The sequence below is a fragment of the Balaenoptera borealis genome (genome assembly GCF_965194805.1).
Source record: "Balaenoptera borealis genome assembly, chromosome: X".
In the NCBI taxonomy this organism is placed as follows: Eukaryota; Metazoa; Chordata; class Mammalia; order Artiodactyla; family Balaenopteridae; genus Balaenoptera; species Balaenoptera borealis.
Window position 1 is genome coordinate 109,339,692 of NC_138881.1, and position 21,296 is coordinate 109,360,987.

The 21,296-nt window shown below is 41.4% G+C and overlaps 1 protein-coding gene across 11 annotated transcripts in view; it reads right to left on the reverse strand.

The window, feature by feature from the left end:
- The window catches only part of ENOX2 (ecto-NOX disulfide-thiol exchanger 2), a 261,630-nt gene that overhangs the window by 78,532 nt on the left and 161,802 nt on the right, over positions 1-21,296 (reverse strand). Inside the window, exon 4 of one of the 11 annotated variants that reach the window (XM_082377875.1) lies at positions 4,672-4,811. The exons of the other annotated variants lie outside the window; for them this stretch is intronic. The gene's annotated coding sequence lies outside the window, so the exon portion shown is untranslated. The remainder of the gene's footprint in view (positions 1-4,671; positions 4,812-21,296) is intronic. 11 annotated transcript variants of the gene reach the window in all.

Genomic DNA, 21,296 nt, shown 5'->3' on the forward strand with positions numbered 1-21,296 from the left:
GATAAGCCATTAGCCAGACTCATCAAGAAAAATAGGGAGAGGACTCAAATCAATAAAATCAGAAATGAAAAAGGAGAAGTTACAACAGACACCGCAGAAATACAAAGCATCCTAAGAGACTACTACAAGCAACTTTATGCCAATAAAATGGACAACCTGGAAGAAATGGACAAATTTTTAGAAAGGTATAACCTTGCAAGACTGAACCAGGAAGAAACAGAAAATATGAACAGACCAATCACAAGTAATGAAATTGAAACTGTGATTAAAAATCTTCCAACAAACAAAAGTCCAGGACCAGATGGCTTCCCAGGTGAATTCTATCAAACATTTAGAGAAGAGCTAACACCTATCCTTCTCAAACTCTTCCAAAAAATTGCAGAGGAAGGAACACTCCCAAACTCGTTCTATGAGGCCACCATCACCCTGATACCAAAACCAGACAAAGACACTACAAAAAAAGAAAATTACAGACCAATATCACTGATGAATATAGATGCAAAAATCCTCAACAAAATACCAGCAAACAGAATCCAACAACACACTAAAAGGATCATACACCACGATCAAGTGGGATTTATCCCAGGGATGCAAGGATTCTTCAATATACGCAAATCAATCAATGTGATACACCATATTAACAAATTGAAGGAGAAAAACCATATGATCATCTCAATAGATACAGAAAAAGCTTTTGACAAAATTCAACACCCATTTATGATAAAAACTCTCCAGAAAGTGGGCATAGAGGGAACCTACCTCAACATAATAAAGGCCATATATGACAAACCCACAGCAAACATCATTCTAAAAAAAAAAAAAAAAAAACCCAGCTCTACTGTAGCGATTTTCATATGTTCTTACTGGAGGGTGCCTTATACTCCTGGTTTCTTTACACTTCTTTCCTGTCCAGCACATGTGCAGCCAATCCCAACTTCTGCAGCTTATGCCCTACACCCTTACGCCACTGTGCTAAGACTAACCTGATCACACCCTTCCCATCCTCAACCAGGAATCTATTAACATTTTTAGCAAGGTTAATTTTATGCTTCACGCCAAAGAAATTATCCTTATGGTGAGGAATCCAGTTGCTGTGGAAGGCTGATGGGGTACTGTTTTGAGAGTGGTCCTGGAAATAGCACTAGGAACACCATGACAAAGGAAAAGAGAGGAGTGTAGAAAATGCTTGTGTGGAACACAGAAGAAAACCCCATCTCCAGCATATCACACAGGACCTTGCATACAGTAGACATACAAGAAGTATATGTTGTGGAAGATTATGGCACAAGGCCAGGATGGGGTGTCCTAGAACTCAGTAACATTGTATTTTCTGTTCTCTGGCTAAGGGAAAGGAAACAGCAGGATAACTCATGTTTTGGGTCTATGTTAAGCCTAGGGCTCAAGGGTTTATCTTCTGTTTGGTATTTATTGCTCAGGAAGTAATATTGTGCGTTGTAAGTGTTATTATTTTGAATCCCTCTTCATTTTCTTTGAGAATTAACAATCCATCATTGTTTGTGAGCAAGGCACTGCCCCTGGGCATCTCTCTCTCTGATCACAGACGTCACCAGCAGTGACGCCACAGTTTGCATCATGGCTATGCAGGGTGAGAGAATTGACGGGGGGGGCTTTAAGACAAGGCTCCCAGGAGGCTTGAGAGAGATGACGCTATCAGGCAAGCAAGGGCTTTATCTCCTTATGAGTGTTACCAAGGATGAATCAAAGAGCCACTCAAGGGGATCAGGATGCCATAATATATTCTTCCTTGGGGAGGGGGAGGGAAGGAGAGGGAAAAGAAAAAATAAAAGGGAAAGGGAAAGGTTTTTATGCTAGCCCATATAGTAGGTAATTATTCTCACATGAGCTGTGAGTGTGGTGGGGTTGGGGGTGTGAAAAAGTAGCTTGATCCTCAAGGTATGCAGATGAGAACCTCAGGTTAGAGGGTGCTTTCACAAACTAACCCTCATGCTGGAAGACTCACTGTTCTAGTCTATAAGCTAAGGGGTCTTGGAGAGAGCCACCTCCATATTGGAGCAGTTATAAGAATGTTCAAGGTTTTAAACTAGGTGTATAAGATGCCAGGGCACCAAGCCAGCCCTCCAGATGGCAGTTGCAGTGGGGGTGTAGTGAGGAAGAAGAAGGCCAAAAGTTTTGGCATACATCTCTTCAAGGAACTCACAGCATATACCCTACATTTATGAAGGGAACAGGGTATAGTGGGAGGAGTACAGACCTTGGGGCCAGACAGATCTCAGATTAAGTCTTGGCTCTATTATTTACAAGCTGTGTGATTTTAGGCAAGTTTTGAAAACTCTTTAGCACGTTTATTCACCTGCAGTTAGAGATGATGATACCTATCTTTCATGTACTAAGCTAATGATAATAATGTTGATCCCTAATATTGATTAAATGCTTATTATGTGCCAAACACTGTTTCAAGGCTTTATATTATTATTTAATCTAATCCACATAACAACCCTATGAGATAGGTAAGATTTATCATTAGACCCAATTTACAGATAAAGAAAATGGAACACAAAGAAGTTAGGAAGTTGCCCAGGGTCACAGGTGGAGTTGATGCTGGAGGTGAAATTCAGATTCAGGCAGTATGGCTCCAGGGCCCACACTTTTAGCCACTGAGCTATATCCTGTCACTACAGTATAAAGAACACAGAACCTGAGACACAGAGCATGTACTCAGTCATGATTTAATCCCACTTCCTTTATCTTTCCCTTCCTTTTTTTTTCTGTTTAAGAAAGAAACCATTCAGCTGCCATGTGAGGGTCTCTCCTCCCACTTCCCTAAGCTGGAGCCAGGGGCCTCCTTTGTTATTTCAGGATGGGCTGGCACCAGTGAGTTGAGGAACCTCAGAGATAGTGCTTGTCACTTCAAGGTTATTAGCTGAATGTGAGCCAGGAGAATAGGTTGAAGTCAGATGTAGGGGTCCTGGAAAACCAGCAGGCTCCACCATGGGAACCTTGGAGGGCTTCCTCAGTCAGTAAGAGCAGTGGCTAGCTGTACTAGAGAGTCTCTCTTGGGCTTTTCCACACTAAGGTCCATAATTTCTCACTCCTGGTTTCTTGTGCTTCTGAGATACCAGTGAACTCATATTACTCTGGTCTAGGGTGAATGGCTGACTGTGGCCATTAGTCTTAGTCTTTAGGATTGCATCATCACATTCATTCCATATTTCCTCACCTAACATTTAGATAAAGAACACCAGGGATTTCCCTGGTGGTCCAGTGGGTAAGACTCCATGCTCCCAATGCAGGGGGCCCAGGTTCGATCCCTGGTCGGGGAACTAGATCCTGCATGCATGCCGCAACTGAGAAGTCCACATACCACAACTGAGAAGTCCACATGCTGCAACTAAGAGTCCACATGCTGCAACTAAGAAGCCTGCGTGCTGCAACTAAGAAGCCCGCATGCCGCAACTAAGAGTCCGCATGCTGCAACTAAGAGTCCGCATGCCACAACTAAGAAGCCCACATTCTGCAATGAAGTCTGCATGCCGCAACTAAGAAACCTGCATGCTGCAACTGAGTCTGCATGCCTCAACTAAGAGTCCACATGCTGCAACTAAGAGTCTGCGTGCCACAACTAAGAAGCCTGTGTGCCACAACTAAGAAGCCCACGTGCTGCAACTAAGAAACCTGCATGCTGCAACTAAGAGTCCACATGCCCCAACTAAAGATCCCGCATGCCGCAATGAAGATCCTGTGTGCCGCAACTAAGACCCAGTGCAGCCAAAATAAATAAATAAATTAATTAATAAATATTTTTAAAAAGCACCAAAAGAATAATTGGGCCACAAAAAATACTACCATATATCAGCTACTTTAACATCTCCACTAATTGCCTGTTAAGCCTCACATTTCTTTTCCTGGTTTTGAAACAGACACATTAATATTACTGTCAGGTCCCAAATATTGTAGGTACTGGTTTTCAACTATAAATCTTAATATTTAACAAATCAACTAATTGCATTTCAGGTACTGAGCATGCTCTTTAGGTTAATGGCATGGTCGGTGGTGGAGGGGGGAATGGAGAAAGAACAAAATAGAAGCATAAACTCTGAAAGTTCCCAAAGCTCTGTGGTCAATGCTTTTCTGAGGTAAGTTGCATAAGAGATGATTTGGCAACCCTGCTGCTATGCTGTTGGAAGTCTGGCAAGATCTCTTGGAGGAACAAGAAATAAACAGCCCTGGGGTTAATCTACAAGCCGTTTTGCTTTAGCCCTTGTTGCTGAAAATCTTTCCAACATGTTTCAGTCCACTTCCTTGCCATAGGAGATAGAGTACAACAAAGATAAATATAGCATGGGCTAAATCTGGAACTAGGAGGGCTGAGTTTGAACTCTGGCTCCACTATTTACTCGCAGTGCAGCAATCACTTACACCCGTGTTTGTCCAAGTGCATTCCAACCATGTGCATCAGAATCACCTGCAGCGCTTGCTAAATAGCCAAGTTCCAGGGTCCCTGGCTGAGGTTTTCATCTGGGTGGCGCTGGGGAATCTGCCTGTTGAACAAGCACCCTAGATAACTCTTATGCCCACTACAAATTTGAGAAACACAGAGTTTGTTTTCTCATCTATAAATAAGAATGGTACCACCCCTTTCCCAGGGTTGTGGTAAAAACAACACAGGTGGTCAATATGTGCTAGGCGTACCTGAATCTTTGAGTGAGGTTATGGCAGGGCTTCAGGATACATTCTGAATATTAATTTAACAAACATGTTAAATCCACGCAGAATTTGATGGTACCAAGGTGAAAAATCCATGTTTCCCTGCCCTTTGAAGGGTTCATAGACTAATGGGAGACACAAACGCGAAAACAAAATTATTGTTTGATAATGGCTAAACAGATATGAAGAAAGGGGAGGTAGCCACTTTGCTAGGATGAGAGGTGGTGGTGGAGGAGGGAGGGGAGCATAGAGGAAGTGATGTTAAGCTGGAGAAGGTTATTTTAAAGTGAGTTTTGAAATATAAGTCAATTATGGTACTGTGGATATCTTAAAAGTGTAGGAGATAAGGTTGTATTTGTGCTAAGTCTAAAACCTAGAATAGAAATTGTTCTTATTTGGGGGGATGGGCATGAGTGGAGAATATTTTCCATATCAGTTTACTTATTATTCCTCGCTCCTAAAAGTAGAATGTTAAAAAACTGGAGTCATTTTGTGTTCTCCAGTTCGTTGGACTCTGAGAGGATGGGTATTAGCCTATGTTGCTGACTTGCTTTGCAAGTCACTGGCTGCAAGGCCATGGTCTAAGTCGGGGGGTGGGGTAGGACACTGGCCATGACCACTATAAGCAAGTCAAGTGTTAAATCCTACTGACAGTGGGAACTTTGGCTTGAGAACTAGCTGCCTCAGCAGAGTCATCCTCAGATCCTAAGGGCAATGCTATATATATACATACAGCCGCAGGAGGCAGTGACTAATGGCTCTGCTTTGGGCCAGCAGCCCTGGCCCCTTTCTAGCTTCTTCACCTCTACAGGCAGCCTAACTTGAATTTTCAAACTCCACCTCAATTTGACAAATAATCAGAAAACAATAGACTTTACTATACAGAACTTCACACCGTCCCCACTACCCTTCATGTTTCAGAATGATTGAGGTTTTTTTGAAAACTGCAACACACTCCCAACAACCCCCATCATGCCTTTGGCCAGACTGAGAATAACAAACTCTCAACCCTTAATGCTGTGTGACCTTGAATGAAGAAAAAATGGGGTTGTAACAGTAGTTAGGATCATACTCTTTGGATTAGATCCAAGTTCTAATCTTGGCCCGCAACTTATTAGCTGTGTGATGTTAAGAAAGTGACTTAATGTCTCTGTTCTTCATTTTCCACGTCTGAAAAATGAGGATAATAACAAGTACCTATCTCATTGGGTTGTGGTAAGGATTAAAGGAGAAAATACGTGAAAAAAAAGACCCACTGCAATGCCTAGCTTAATAAGTAGAATACTAGTAATTATTATTAATATATTAACCATAGTGGGCATTACCTCTGATACCTTATGGAAAACAGGGGCCATCGTGGGTGAGGAGAGAGGGGAGTGTTATGATTACTTCAGGTGAGAAGGGCAGGAAAGTACCAGTATAGGAACCAGCCATTAATAACAGTGGGGGATATATTTAAACAAAAAAGAATAAGATGGCTTCTCTTTAACCAATTCTTTACCAAGAGCACTGCTAGAAAGAACAGCAGGACTAATTTATATGCCTCTCATCTGATCGATGCATTTTCTAAAAGTGGTACTGGTAATAAAATCCTCAAAAGATTTTCTGGTGTTACCTTCCTCCCCCACTGTATATACATACCACAAACCCATCAGACCTGCGGCCAAAACCCACTTGCTTTTTTCTCCAAAAGCATGGATGGCATTGCATCCAGGCTCTATTTTGTGATCACCCCATCTGTGGTGAAGGAAAACCAGAATAACTTAGTATTACGTCTCGATTATCCATGACCAGGATGGGAGGCAATGTGGTAGGCAGGAGAAGAGGTTGCTCTTCATGGCAAGCTTTCCAGTAAGACAAAGGGAGGTTAGAAAGGGAGGTCATGGTTGTGACCTCTGTGACAGCTGAGCAGGGGACACCCACTGTATGTGTCAGCCTACTCCAGGAATAATCCATATGCAAGTGATTTGGTCAACAGCTTGTGATTCTGGAACAGTATTAACAATAGTGCCTTTCCTGGAATCTATCTTATATATGATGTATTTTTCCCCATTTAATTCAATAGTTCTCCTGAATATTTTAATACAGCAATAGTAGTCCGAATAGCAAACACATGTGAGTTATTGACTTTCTTTCCTTTTATCCATTTCTGCTGTAACTTAAATTTTCTTCCTGAGTGAATCTCCAGGCCACTAGTGACATCACCTTTAATCCATTTGTGTTTTTTTTTTAATTGGCATTAACATGGAGGAGACATAAGAGGTTAAAAAATAAAAGACGTCTACATTGGTGATGATCTCCAGAGCAAACCTTACAGGGATTGGTAGAGCAAATTTGATTTGAAAATGATTACAAAGGGTGAATTCCCTGTAAATAATGAATTGGAAACAAAATCAGGCTGAGAGTATTTGCTTATCCACTTATTTCCACATGGAAGAAAAGCCATAATTCCTGTCAGCCTGTGCTTACAGCATGCCTAGACTAGCCAGAGAGAAACCAACCAGTGTTGAAAATAAATACACAAGCCCACTCGTTGACTGCATTCTCTGTCAGGTCCAACACCAAGGAAAGCCTAAAGATAATATGTCTTTGAGTAACAACCCATAAATCCACAGTTACAGTTCAAGCTCTTAACTTCAAATTCCCAAATGACCATGCCACTGTTCTTTCCTCTTCCAGAAGCTAGAAGTTCACTGTCAAAAAGGAGGGGATGAGAAGGGAGGGGCAAGGCAGCTGAAATGCTCAACGACCCTAGCAAAATTCTGGGAAAGCATGCCCTCCTCACAAATCACAACTTCTTGAGAAGCTGACTGGTATGTCGCTGGAAGACACTGTCAGAGCAAGCTGGCTAAGGATTTTATCAAAGTGCACCTAGCTTTCAAGAGCAGTGTTCCTTAAAAATGTAAAGTTGATTTCTGTATATCAAATCCTATTTTTCCACTGACTCACACTTTCTTCTATTTTTTAAAAATTAAATATTGAGTAGGTACAAAGAGGAATTTATGAGACAAGTGTGAAGTATAAAAAACTATGGTGCAATGAAAATTGTATATCTGACATGCAGTTGAAGAAAAAGAATATAACTATTACCTTTAAAGGCCACCGTGTGCTCCTCCCGTAATTCCTTCCATCTCCCCTCGGAGATAACCACTATTCTGAATTTTGTGTTAATTATTCCTTGCTTATCTTTATAGTAGTACTATGTATAATGACTCTGTCTCTTCAGAAATGTTTTATCTGAATTTCGGAAGGATTCTTCAGTTGCCAGGAGCTTTAATTTGTGGTGTTCTCCTTCATATCCCTTCCCTCTCCCTGGCTTCCCCCACCCACCTCCATCTAGCCCAGGAGTTGGTAATCTATGAACAAACATGAGTGTCAAAGGTATCATTTAGTAGCGAACCCATGCGGAAAGTCAGTAATTCTTTTGTAACAAGGCTACTTTCCTTTTGTTTTTCAAGCAAATCCCTGCATGGGTCTTAATTTGTTTACCCAGAGATCTGGGGACATGGCGGTGGCAGTGGGCTAGCGAGCAGGGTGACAGGGCTGTGTGTATTGCCTACCAGGGGTACCTCAGGGTTTTGGAGTCAGAAGGCTATGTTATTTGCCAGCTATGTGACTTCGGGCAAGTCACTAAATGTTTCTGAGCCTTGGTTCCCTCATCTCAAAAACACAGACAGCAATAACACTGATCCTACAGGGTTGGTGAGATGGTTAAACAAGAGATATTTATTGTAAAAGTATTTTGAAAGGTATAGGATACTCTATAAATGTTAGCTGTTAATGTTGCTGTGGCTCTGCTGCTGTTGTTGACGCTATGATATCAGTGCTGTTAAAGTCAAGGTAAAGGACTAGATGGTTATGAATTTCTAAGGTCTGGAGCGAATCCACAGATTTATCCTTGCCAGCTGTCTGGCAAAGCTGGCACAACACAGACAAAATTAAAATTTCTTTTCCAACTCTGTATTACTGGTCTATGTGGAAACTTTCCACCTTTGAACATCTTCCTCAAATCCCACTGAACCTGCCCAATCTGCATGTGTGAGAGTTGTGTTTGCTCTGGCCTACGTCAGTGCTGAAGCCTAGGGCAGAAAGTAGTCACACATTTCAGGCATCTAACGTTTTCTCTTCCTGGTTATTTCTCTTAGGACGGTGCAGGCTGGTGACTCAGCCGTGTGTACAAGATGTGCTCATCACCTGATCAGTTTGCGCCTGAGGAGCCTTCTGAAGGCCCTGACTTTTGCCTGTGTGATATTAACATAACCATTTGCATGTCATTTCCATTTTGTTTTTAAAAGGGTCTCTCCTTGAAGATCTACAAGAATGAGAGTAAGCAGTGGAAAGCCACGTTTCCATTCTACAAACGATATAATCAAATCTGTAAATGGGCAAAAATACACACGAGACGCTCCATAAAACTGTTGGCAATTATTTCAGTGAACAGACGCAAGTTGTGCACAATTCCCCACAGCTGCCGCAGGTGTTGAAGGAAGAGATTCAAACAACAGAGGGGAAATATCGATCATCTTTTTGAATATGGTGCTAGGCTACCTGCTTGGGTGCCCAGGAGGGGGTGAGGGAGGAAGAGTGCTGGTAATGTTCCCACACATGTTTCCCAGCCTTGAGGCTGGACAGCCACATACCCATCTGCTGCTAAGAAAAAAAAAAAAAAAAAAAGACAGGGCTTAAACGCATGGGACAGGCCGTTTGACCTCTGAGGTTGCAAGGCTCTTGGCCTCCGCCTAACAGCTGACGCCTGGAATAAGCAGGCCAGCCCCTCATGGCCTCTGCAGGGGCTAGCACGAGGGCTCCAGCTGAGGGGTGGCTGCAGCTATGGCAACAAATGCCCAGGAATGAGTTAACACCAGCCAAAGGGGTTAATGGGAGAGGCAAGGGCTTTTATACAAATGTGTTGGGGAAAGAAATGCGATACAGCGGGAATGAGGCCCATTAATAAAGCTGAGTGATAAAATCCACCACCATTCTTAAATTGGACTTGCCTACTTAAACTGCTTTTCCAAATCAGTCTCCTGTATTCTAGCTGTTCAATGAGACACTAAGCTTATTTAAAGAATAAAAACAATACCATAATACGCAGTGTAAAAGGAGAAAATAGGATAGGCAAACAAAGGAAGAAAGGAAAACAAGAAATGTGTACAACTATGTTCTGAATATGTTCAAACAGCTTGTTATTACTAACAATCACCACCTGACAATAAATTACCCCCCTACATGTGGATTACAAGCTGCATTATTATGATGCATTAGAATCAATCTGAGTACTAACGATAATGGGTGGTTGGGTGGCTAAACATGGCCCCCAATTACTGCTGAGTGCCCTCTCTTTCTGTGGCTACAAAACAACTGCCATCAATATTCTCTCATAGAGAATGTTTTCTTATCAGCATTATGTCCTCAAAACATCCCTGGAAGGCAGGTCGATATTGATGGGCTTTTTTGAAGAAAACAGGGAGGCATGGAGAGGTTAAGTGAAAATTAGCAGAGGCAGTACGACCATCCCACAAAGAATCTGGGTTAGAAAGAGAACCAAGGTACAGAGGCAAAGGGCTTTGGGCTGCTCCTTTGATGACAGCAGTGCCTACTGAATGCGGTAGATCAGAGTTTTCAGCCACTCTCTCAGCTACAGTGAGAAGCGTGGATTCCTTAAGCCACTACAATTGGAATATCTGATTGTAGTTCAAAGCACAGAACCACAGAGTACATTTTTACTTCTGGCAGAGTACAATACAACCTCAGAGTAAAATTTCATTTCTGAGAAGAAAAAAAGAGTACACTGGAATCCAGAAACAGTATAGTCCATTTGAATAGTATTTCCTAGTTTGATGAATGAAAAAATGGTACTTATTGGGCCCCTATTATGTTTTTGTTAGACTGAGAGGGACACGAGAGAAACAAAAGACAGTTACTTCCCTCAGAGAATTTATAATCTACTTGGGGATAGAGGTTGGCAAATTCACACACAAAATGAAGACCAAACAAGACTCCATAGGAGGCCTGAGTATAAAGTGACAATCCTGTTTGTCCTACTGGTTAGAGGAAAAGAGTGAGAAAATCTTAAAGGTGGGATGTTGGTAAGTTCCTCCATGAAAGATACCAGGAGAACTTAACCTGACAAGTATATTAGACATTTCCATCAGCAGTGAATGCACTCACAAAAGGGGTACACAAAGGAGGTGAACAGGAGAGAGCATGAGGTACATGAGAAGGACAGATGAGGTTACAGGGAACCAGGACAGAAGTGTCTGCCATTATTTGAATATGATCACGTCATTTTGGAACCAAACTCCACTGATGATAGGGCCTGCTTCCCTGGAGACAGCACTTCTTAGGCAAGCACATCTGGTTGGCGTGTCCCTATATATAGCTAAGAGCTATAGGGCAGGTAATTCAAGAGGGAGTGCTCTAGTGAGCACATGGAAGGCAGACAGTCTGTTGTGGGCTGAAGAGAGGCCCACATGTTTTAGCTATTAGACATAAAAACTGGCCAAGCTGTCATTCTGTTTCAGAAATTAAGGTGTTTGACTTATGTGCCTGTCCAGATGGAATGTTAGCCCCCTCATAGGGTATCTGCAAGGAGGGATTGAATTTTCCTGAAAAAAACCATTTTGGATCTGTTTTAGTGACTTAGCTGGTGTTCAGTATTCCAGATGATGCCTTCCTGAGTCACTTCACTTTCTGCTTTCCTCTGCTCCACAGCCTCAGGCTATACATCTCACCTGGCCTTGTCTTGCAAACACAACTGGCTATAGGAGACTTGGGCAGAGGATGAGGATTACTCAGAAAAAACAAAAAAAAACCCAACCACTGAACACACACGTCCTGCACACAGTGGGTCAGCAGTATGACTGTCACAGGTGAAAGCTGAACGTTGTAAGGAACAAAAGGCTACAGAGCTTCCCTAGGTCTACTTGTAAATTTCTCATTGAGAAGAATTAAATTCAGAATTGCAATCTGACTATATCTCCCTCTATTCTCTGGAATAGAAAATTGACTATTGCTGTCTCTTCTAAGGAAATTTGAAAGAGACCACAATTATGCCCGAAGGAACTGTCATGATATAAGAAGTTTGTGACCCCAGCCCCTATAGCCTCAAGGTACTGTAGCTCTGACAATAGCCTGGATGTGACCTGATAGCCTCAGATACCATCTTTGGATTTTTCCAGGAATATAAATGGCAAGTTATTATTACATGAATGTTACTTGTAGAACTTGAACTGATGAGTATATTAGACACATACATCAGGAGTGCATGAACTCACAACAGGCTTGGCCAAGAGAGAACCCGTGGTAAATTAGGAAGACAGATGAAGGTTAAAGGGAACCAGGATAGAGGTATCTGCCATTATCTGAATACGATTATGTCTTTTTTTGAACCAAACTCCACTGATAGGTCCTGCTTCCCTAGGCGCAGCACTTCTCAGGCAAGCAAGTTTAGAAGTCATTTGGGGAGAAATATTCCTTTCCTCTGACATGAGCAGCTAGGTGGAAAAGATGAGTAGACATTTGCTTTGGGAGCAAGAGGTGCTGAGCTTAATGCCTATCATCTCCTAGAGATGATGATTATGTATTATATAGATACATAAAATCACTGCAGCTGCTTGCTTTTTCCAGGGGGTCAAAGTACACAGTCTTTATCTCCAAATGTCTGGTTTTCAATCTGGCTATATCTTGAAATCTGTTTTGAATACAGCTCAGACAGGAAGGTTTTGGTCAAGCATGCAGTGACTAACCTTCAAGCACAACAGAACACCAGGAGAGCAGCGTGACCTTTGCAGTAAAATTAATTTGATGCCTACAATCTAACCTAGAGTCCATAGCCTTTATTCATATGACAGAGTCACAAGACAATTTAGCAGGGATTATTAAAGTCCACTTAAGCTCATCAGAGGGGAGAATTGAGGTTGATGCACTTCAGGATGCCAGTGAATTGGCCAAAACATGTGGGAAAGGAAAGGAATATAGACTTCTAGGCATAAAGTAAAAGAGGCTACACTTAGTGCACAGTAGGTACTCAGTGAGAATTGATTCAGTGAATGAGGCAAGAGTAAGACAAATGTGATGTCTGACATCTAGGGAGCCCCTTCCCTACCACCCACTGATGCAACTTCAATCCCTATGAACTTCTCACATAGGGAAGCCATTTGGCAAGTGTCAGAGACCCCAGCGTGAGGCTGGAAGGTGAGTGGGTTAATGATGGTACGAGACATATCAGCCTGCATTCCCCTTCCCATTCCAGCTGGTGGTAGGAAGTCTGGAGCAGAAGATTGCTAACCAGAAATGAAGAAAGCCAAATGGATACCAACAAATTAAGAAGGATGCATCCTCTCCGAGATGGCTAAGAGAACCTCACACGGGAGAATTCAGTTGGGTTTCCAGAAAGTCTCTGTGACAGTAGTACCAACTCCAGCATTACCTAGGAGGAGTAAGTGTTCCAGTCACTGCACTTTAAACAAGTGCGTTATACACAAAGGCCTGACTGTTTGCAGTGGGAAATCCTGGTTGGTTTTATTTAGGCAATATAATAATGTAACTTTCTGAATCTGATGCTCTTTATTTGAACATTCATTATAATGATTCATCTCTGCTCTTCTTTCTTTACCAATGATATTTGCATTCTATTAGCAAATATAATTTCATAGAGGATGATAAGGGAATCAAAATTATCCAATTTGTTTCCATCATAGGAGCAGAAGGAATCCTTCAATGGTCTGTTTTGCATCATTGTACTGATTTCAATAAGCTTTTCTTTGGTCATCAGGGTTTGTAGCATTAAATATTACTCATCATTGTAGAGTCAGTACTAATTTACTATCACAGAGTCTGGTTTTGTCTAAGTGAACCCCCTCTTATTTTTTCTCATACGAACTGAACATTTTCCAGTCTGGGGGTTCCCTTGTACAACAGAAAGTATGCTGACATTGTATTCAATACGTATCTAAGAGACACTTAGCGCTAGTCTGATTCTCTAAATGGCCATCAGTATTTTACCTTGTATGAATAATTAACTGGTAACCTGCGATATTTCCTCTGCTGGGTTGTAAGAACTTTGAGGGTAGGGATGGTACCTTATATACTGTTAACTATGCTCTGGAATATGGCATAGTGAATGAACAAACAGCCGAGTTTGATCTCCTTCAATTTGCTGACAGCACTGTAATATCTGACACTAATTGTGGCTCACACTATTTACTGGTTATTTTTTTAAGTAAAAATGCTTTCCCCAAATTTTATACAGATTTTCCCCAAGTTAATCTTGCTAATATTTTCCCTATTAATTTCTTCTTTCACTAACTGAAGCTAGCCTACATAAGAGCAGAACAGAAACTCTACTAGGGGTTCTCTGGTTAGCTGGTTGGTTCTGTCTACAGAAATGATCTGAAGTCATAGGAATAAGATCAGGGGAACTAGGAGTGATATTCAAAATATTCAAACACCAGTATGGCATGAGCAACCAAACAGAATCTTACCACTGGAGTAGGGCCCAGGAAATCCCCTTGTTGTGCCAGAGGTCGATCCATTATTGCTAGACTGTGGGAAGTCTGGAGGATACCAGGAGGATCAGGATGGCCTGGGTGACAGGCAGTCACTTAGGGGGGATCTGGACAGTGATTATTTATTGGCAGGAATGGCTGGTTATCACTTATGGGGCACCTGGCAGTACCTATTTACCAACTGGAAAAGAAGTTTTCCAATATTTTAAAACTGGTATGACCATCCAGGGCACACTGGCTGAATATCAGCCTGGAGGTTGTGGACCTATCTTCACCTGGGCATGCAGCATAATAAGCAGATAATCCTACCCACAGCTGCAGTCTCCTTAAGTAATCTGTCTTAATGTTCAAGAAAACCATTGTGATCAAAGTTATTACTTATATTAAACCCCAATGCAAAAAAACCCCTTTTCAACAGAAATATTAATCTATCTCCTCTTACTCTGTTTTCCCAGGGGATGATCTTCTAATCACTTTTAATCTGTTAAACGTGCTCTTTTTTTCCTGTAAAGAGATTTTTAAAAATGCCTCTCAGTGATGTTTTGAGCCTAAAAAGAAAAAAATCCCAACATGTATAGTTTTTCCACTCCACGCAATGGAAGGTGAGTCAGGTAGGGGTAGCTGGGAAGCAGAGACATACAGTGGGAGACTGGGTAGCTGTGCTTGAGTAGAGAAAGCAAAATTTTTAAAAAAAATGGCAGAGGCTGGACAACAGGGAGTTCTTTGTTCAAACCATTAGAAGCAATGGAAATAAAAGTGCCATGTTTTTGTGCCCTTTAAAATCCTTTGTTATGCTAGTCCAATATCCAGGTCTCTGGGTAGCAGATCCACTCCACGTCAACATGCAGTCTCTGCTTAGGCACCTTATTGCCATCTATCCCCACCTGTACATGTCCACTCACTGTGTTGCAATGAGTAGCAATTGCTTCTCTGTTGGGGGACTGGCTGAAATCCAAGGCCTTGGTTTGGGTAAGCTTGTCTTTGCCATTTAGTGTTAATTTTACTTTGTAGGAATGCTAATGAAATTGCTCAGAAAGTTGGATAGGATGTGTGGGAAATTGGCAAGGTGACTAATTCCTATTTCTCTAGAGGTGATGGCTGCAGCTATACTAGCTATTGTGAGTAGATGCCAGTTGCAAATTTCCTTAGGTATAGGCTGGGTAAATGGATGAGTCAGAATCACAATTTCTGCCTGGAAGGAATGTCTAAGCAACAACATTGGGCATGAAGTGTTCAGCATACCCTAGTGCTGGGGTATTAAACCTGAAATTCTTGCTTAGTAATAAAATAAAATAAGTAGGAATAAATGAAATAATACAATCAACAATAATAGAATCGACAAAGTAGGAATTCTCACAAATGTATGTTTAAAAGAAAAGCTCAGGAATATCACGTATAGTTTACTTTCTGGGACACCTCTAAGATTGCAAGTTGGACATACAAAGGAACTTGGAGTGCACACTAATGAACAGTTTCAAATGGCATGTTGCATAGTAGCCAGGAGGCAAAGGACTTGCTACAAGTATTTATTTGTGAGTTCCAAGGAAATATCCCAGAAATGGCCCCTTCACTCCTCATCAACTGTAATATAAAGAGATCTCCAACAAAACAAAGCCCTTTCCCTTATGTATGGGATTTCCTTGTGAAGCAGTGGCTCCTTGGGTAGGATCGATGCCTATGGAATATACACTGAAAATAATGGCTCACGCTCCATAGAGTGGAAGAGCTCTAACAAGCATGCCCAGTGGGAGAGACTGATTCGACAGTTACAGACTTCTCCACTTTTTACATTTATCCCTGCCTCCTGCTAAGTTGCATGAGTTCAAAAAAGGTTAAGATGTCTTACCCAGAGATTTCACTTATGCAGCAGACCAACCAAATATTCATACATGAGTATAAATGGCTGCTTATGAAGCACCTGAAGTTTTTTCAATAAAGGAGGAGTTTTGTATGTGTCACTTGGTCTGCACTCTGCTGGGGGCATATCGCTCTGACAGTAGAAAAATGTGCTCTTTTCAACACGATTTAGTCTCATTTCCTTTTTCTTCCCAGTCTCTCTCTAATGACTGGAAGTAGAATGAGACTTCGATTTTTGGATGATTTAGAGGTCTGTGAGTTGGCTCTTTCTTCCCTTGGTGTGTAACCAACTTCAAAGAAGCAACTGTGTAACTACTAAGGAAATTAGTTTTTTGCCAAGGGATGGAGACCTTTTGTCATAAGCCAGAATGAATAACTAAGCCCTTCTGTCTCCATCTCAAGAGGGCCTCTGGGCTGAGAGGAGTGTCTGGCTGGTGGTCTAGGTTTGCTCACGAGAGCAGCAGGCAGTCAGCTGGTCAAGAATACTGTTTTTGTTCCTTCTGTAGGCAGAAGCACAGAGTAGGGAGGCTAGGGTGAATGGGGGGAAGACAAAGGGGAAATAAGACAGTAAACAAATTAACAAATGTAAAGGACACAGCACAATGCCTGATAGGTACACCTCTATGTAGAGCTATCACTTATTGAGCACCTTCCTGTGTAACTTACTGCATTAAGCGTTTTATATGCATGTTATCCTTACAACAACCTTATGAGGCAGGAGTTATTATGATTCTCACTTTATGGAGGAGCAATAGGTGTCAGGCATTATATTTGGTACATTACTTATGCCTAATCCTCACAACACTCTTGAGTTGCAGGTACGATTATCTCCATTTACAGTTGAAGAGATGGTGGTTCAAAGAAGTTAAGCAACTTGCCCAAGATCACACAGGCAGTAAGTGGCAGAGTGAGGATTCTAATCCAACTTTGACTCCAAAGCCCATGCTTTTAACCACTGAACTCTGCCACCTCTACTGCAATCTGCTATATGTTAGACATTAAGTAAATGCTTGTCCCCATCCCAACTGGTACAGCAAAGGTAGCTGGAGAACAAAGAGTTGAAGGTAACCTGATTTTAGTAGTCAGAGAAGAAGAGGTTGAGTAGTGGAGATAAGAGCTATAGCTGCTATTTTCCCCTGTGGCTGTTGTTACATAGGATATGGGGAGAGGCGATAAAAGACAGGGAGACGAAGGGTAACTGATTTCTATCTCCTCATTCCAAATTGTAAGAGGAAGAGAGACCACTCAGAACGTGAGCCGGGGCTGGGAGCTAACACTATTAGAGAGTTACTATTACCTGAGCTAGGTTGGTGGGCCAGTTATCAATTTGTTGCCTCTTACCTTCAAATTCACCCTTATTGCTTGCTCTGTGTAAACAGCTCTGGGCCCTTTAAATATTTTACCTTTGCCAGCTGGCACAGTGTTAAGCTTTGTCAGTAGGGGGCACGAGAGAGACATTTCAGCAGGAAGGAGCTATATTTCCTGGTTCCAGTGTGCTGGTGTGTTCACCTGGCAGGCTCCTGCAGCCTAGGCCCCCAGTTTCCTATCTCCAGCAGCACACACAGCTTTCCCAGCACTAGGTTCCTGCAGTGCCTGCAGCTTTTCCGGCATGCAGTTTCTGTAGTACGTGGTAATTAGAAGCACCCAGAAGCTTCTCCCAGTACCCCTCCCTCAGGCAGTTTTGTAGTGGAGTGTCTTATGCTGAGATACCTCCCTGTGAACAGCTCTCCTGGCACTGTAGAGGGTAGATTTTCCAAAAGTTCCACTGGGCAGATTTCTAGAAAGTTCCAGGAGTCATAATTCCAGAAACTTCTGCCAGCAAAGCACCACAGCAATTTCTCTGCTATCCAGTGAACCACAGCTGTGCCCTCTCCTGCAACGTCTGGATCGCATCCCTTTTGGAAGGGTTCTCTCTTGGGTGCTCTAACTCAGTCTTAGGGTATAGTGGCTGCTCCTTATATTTGCTATTCCTACATTCTTTACAGTTCTCTTTACTTTTCACTAGCCAATCCCCCATTATTGTTAATAGTTACAGTAAACTTCCTCTGTTTAAATTACCATGTGGTCTCTCTTTCCTAATTTTCCCAAACCAGTACAGTTCACTCCCTCTTCCCAGATATCAAAGTAAGGTGATTCCTTATGCAAAGGCATGCTTCTAGGAGGGAAGTGCAGGTAGGGAGGATGGCCTTTTTCCCCAGAGACAATTTCTAAAGAGAAAAGAATATCTTATTTTTCCAGGAGGCAGGAGATGACTTCTCTGTCTTGCTTTCTAGTACAAAAAATTTAATTAGAATGCCTGTGGCCTTTCAGCTATTGGAATTCTTTCAATGAGGAGGAAAGAATCTGCAAGATAGGAAAGGCAATTGGAAACTTGAAGACTGCTTAGGCAATGAGACTCAAAGCGCTTATGCTCATTCCTAGTCCAAATTGTCCTTGAAGTTCTATAGCTCAAGTGCTCCAAGGGATAAGTGGGTATTTGTAATAACAGCCTCAGATTGACCACCCTCTTTAAGAAAACAATGAATATTAAACTCAAAATCTCTATCATTGCCCACGGAACCCTTCTTCAAAGCTCAAGGTTGTCTTCCAGAGATAAAATATTTTCCTTTTTTCCCCCTGGCTTTACCATGGACACATTTATAGGCATTTCCAGACAGCTGAAAATGTCATGAATTCTGGAAAAACTTCTGAAACCAGGATATAAGTTGAGTGTTTAGAGTTGGTGTGTCAGGATATTTTCCAAGTGCCATGAGGAGGAATGGTTTTCACCAGTGAAAAAACGCCATCATTATTTTTGTATTATCCAAGGATTTGTGCAGCTGAGTTTTTTGAATTTGAATAAAACGTTTTCCAAAACACATGTTGTTAATTAACGACTACCTTTCTACTTTTGTCCTCTTTATGCCTTCATGCTTCCCCACCTCTCCAACCAGCTCAAACTACAATATTGCTTCCCCAAAGCTCAATGAATGCAAAATGGAAGGCAAGCAGTTAAGTAGGAGAGAATAAGGAAATGTGAATCTCAAGGTCTGATAATCAACAAAAATGTTCCCTTTACATAATACAAGGTCATCTTTGGAGAATTTAGGAAGCACTGGCCCAGATCAAATTCAGAGGCACTAAAAGCATCACAGCTAATCAGCCAGGCTGCTCAACTGCTAGGAAGTTTTCCATATACACGTTCATGTGTTTGAGGCCTCACAGCAATAACAACTGCATTTGGAGCCATAGCAGCTTTCAATAAAGAGTGTTTAGCCAGCGTGGTCATTGAGGGGGTTCCAGGTGGTTTTCTGGATCATCCAGGGCACCAATATGTTCATGTTTGGGTGAAGATCCCAAGCAACATGGGTGAAAGAGGGAAGTTTGAGTAATTTTACATACTATGATTCTCTTGCTAGAAAACTAACAAATTGGAGTTTCAGAAAATCAGTCCAACTATAGCCTCTGCTTCCCTTCCTCTGTTTGCTCTTTCCAATCTTGACCCTGGCCCAAGTCCCTGCAAACCTTCACTAGCCTTCCCTCTTTCCCTTTGTCCCCCACATATATACACACATACACACAGAAGGATCACACAGCCAAGAATGGAATGGGGAAAGGAGCATTGCCTCAGAGCAGTTTGATGGTTTATACTGTAGCAGCTGCTAAGGACAGGTGGAATTGGTGACATGTAGGGGTTTGTTGCCCTAGTTAGAATTTCTTCCTAAAGAGTGAGAAGGTCATTGATATAAACCAGGGGTTGTTGTAAACCAGTGCAGACTTACCATCACTTTCAAAACAGGAATAAGTCCTTTGCTGCTCTCATTATAATGATTATAGATTAGAGTATTGGTTCTTATGCAGGGTGGTTGGATGGTCTGGCACATGAAGAACTGGTGTTGAGAGAAGGGGTAGCCTAGTGGTTAAGATAGGCCCTAGAATCAAAACCTGGGTTTGACTCTCAGATTCACCACTAACCATGAGCAAGGTACTTAACTTCTCTGAGTCAGTTTTCTCATCTGCAAAATGGTAATAATAGTATGTGCATTATAGGATGTTGTGAGGAATAAATAAAATAAGGTATGAAAAGTTTCTGGCACATAGGAAACACTCCATATATGTTAGCTACTATTATTTCTATAGTATTATTTACTAAAAATCACACTGACATAATATCCTTGGCTGTCTTAACTCTCTTTTGTCAGTTTTGGAGATGTGGATGGAGGTGATACTGTCAGGGGTAAAAAAGATGTGTCCCAAACAAATATTCATCATTTTTGCAAAAGGTGCAAAACCAATTCAGTGATTTTCAACAAATGCTGTTCAGGCAATTGGACATCTGAAGAAAGAAAGAAGGCAAGAAAGAAAGAAAAAAAGAAAGAAAGAAAGAAACAAACTTGACCTAAATCATATACCTTATACAAAAATTAGCTCAAGATGAAACATAGACTTAAACATTAAATGTAAAACTTTAGGAGAAAAACAGGGGAAAATCTTTGGGAACTAGTGATAGGCAAAGAGTTCTTAACTTTGACACCAAAAACATGACCCATAAAGGGAAAAATTGATAAACTAGATTTCAACAAAATTAAAACTTTTGATCTGCAAAAGACCTTGTTAAGAAGATGAAAGGCATGCTGAGGAGTAGTAAAAAATATTTGCAAACCACACATTTAACAAAGGAATGGTATCTAGAGTATATAAAAAACTCTTAAAACTCAATAGAAAAACAAAGAAAAAGAAAATGATTCAATTAGAAATTGTGCAAACGATGTGAAGAGATATTTCACCAAAGAAATATGCACATGAAGAGATCTTCAACATCATTAACCATTAGGGAAATGCAAATTAAAATCACAATGAGAGACTACTACACACCTTCAGAATGGCTAAAAGAATAAAAAATTGACTACGCCAAATGCTGGCGAGGATGTGAAGAGACCGAATCGCTCATACGTTGCTGGTGGTACTGTTAAATGGAACAGTCATTCTGGAAAAGTTTATCTTTTCCTTTAAAAAATTCAATATTCACCTACCAGATGACTCAGCAATTGTACTCTAGACATTCATCCCTGAGAAATGAAGATTTATGTTCACACAAAATCATGTACATGAATATGCATAGTAGCTTTATTCATAATAGCAAAAAACTGGAAAAAAACAAGATGTTCTCAAGAGATGAATGTTAAGCTGTGGCACATCCATACAATGGAATACTACACAATCAACTACTGATATACACCATTATTTGAACGATTTTCAAGGGAA